The sequence below is a fragment of the Mirounga leonina genome, unplaced genomic scaffold, assembly GCF_011800145.1.
Source record: "Mirounga leonina isolate KUSES-001 unplaced genomic scaffold, KU_Mleo_1.0 Mir_168, whole genome shotgun sequence".
NCBI lineage: Eukaryota > Metazoa > Chordata > Mammalia > Carnivora > Phocidae > Mirounga > Mirounga leonina.
This window is the reverse complement of record NW_023270426.1, coordinates 36,937,176-36,938,822: the sequence shown is the minus strand read 5'-3', so window position 1 is coordinate 36,938,822 and position 1,647 is coordinate 36,937,176. Positions and strand designations below refer to the sequence as shown.

The window sequence follows — 1,647 nt, the reverse complement described above, 5'->3', positions numbered from 1 at the left end:
GTCAGGCGTCTGCACCTGGCTTATGCTTGCCCTGCTGCTCCTGACATTTCCCTCCACCCACCTTTCTCATCTGAAAGCCTTTTGTGTTTCATCAAGGCCACGAGAGGATCACCAGAATGACACAATCTTAGAGAAAGGGATCTCAAAAACATCTAGTTCGACCTGCTCATTTTAATAATAAGGAATTGGAGCCCCAGCGGGTCAAGTTCGTTGGCCAAGCTCACGCAGGTGGTTGTTGGCGGAGCAAGGACTGGAGTCAAGTCATTGAACCCACTTTTCGACGCTCTTTCTGCCATACCAGTGGCTTTCCAACATCTGTTAGCACAATCCACAGCAGGAAATAAATTTTCTATCATGACCCATGATATCTACACATATATGCAACCAACACAAAAGTCTCGTAAAACAATACTGACCTTTACCGTATGTGGTACAGTTTGGTATTTTCTATTGCAGTATATTCATTTTAAAATATTCTGGAGCTTGCTTGGCAGCACGTATACTAAAACTGGAACAATACAGATAAGATTAACACGGTCCTTACACAAGGATAACATGCAAATTCTTCCCATATTTTTTGTACATTTACCAAATGTTCCTTTTCTTTCTAGGGATAATATTTATAGGTATACAGTCAAATAATTTGCATTTTTCCTAATTAGATACATGTACTGAATGTCTAGGAAGGTGGGGGTTGAATAAGATACTGAGAAGGGTCCCTCCCAGCTCTAACCTGTCATGTGCCAGATTTGGAATGATCTTATTGTCTGATCTGTCTTTAATTCTGAAAGGCAGAATGATCTAGTAGAGAGAACACTGGGTCTAGTCCTGGCTCCACCATCTTCCAAGTATGTGACTTTGGGTGAGTTTTCTGTGTTCCATTCTCATCTGCAAGATCAAGCTGTTGCTAATTGACAGAGTTCTGAGAAGTGAACAAAATAATGCAAATGAATGCAATAAAAAGCTCTATACACAAGACTTGTTGGAACAGCAATGGTCTTAAATTCTCACATTTCAGAGAAATATGGTGTCTCAAGATGTTTCTGGATTCCCATCAAAACACCTGCATAATGTATTATGAATAAATTTGGTATCATAAAAGAAAAACTATACCCTGGAACGGACTCATTTTTAAAGGCATTTGCAGGTGTTTGGAGAGGGACTGACCCTAAATCTTGAAGATATTCAGCCTCAGAAAAGTAGAAGTCATTGAGAACAAAGATGACTCCACACTCTTGAAAGGGAAAGGTGACGAGTCACAAACTCAAAAATGCATCCCAGAAAGGCTGCTACTAGCAGGTACGAAGAGGAAGAGTTGAATGAACATACGGTGATTGTTCACATACAAGAGCCACGCTGCAGGCTGCCGGGACAAGTGAGGTGGAGTGAATGACCGAGCGAAAACGTCCCAGAGGCACTGGATGCCAAGATAGCCCATTTTGAAGAAGGCATCTTTCTAGGAGGTGGCTGGTTTCAGGGTATTCCGTCTTTAGACGCACGAACTCCCAACGAATCAGGACTTTAAAAACCGATAGGGAAATTATTTTTGAAAATATTCAGAATGTCTGCAACAACCTGGCCAAGAACAACAGAAGGACCCTCAACAGCTGAGAACGTTAGGCAAAACCATTCCGAAGTTGGTTGTGA

At 41.6% G+C, this 1,647-nt stretch overlaps 1 pseudogene; it reads left to right on the top strand.

Moving 5' to 3' along the window:
- Window positions 1–479: 479 nt before the first annotated feature.
- On the top strand, window positions 480–578 carry LOC118017205 (annotated as a pseudogene).
- Window positions 579–1,647: the final 1,069 nt, after the last annotated feature.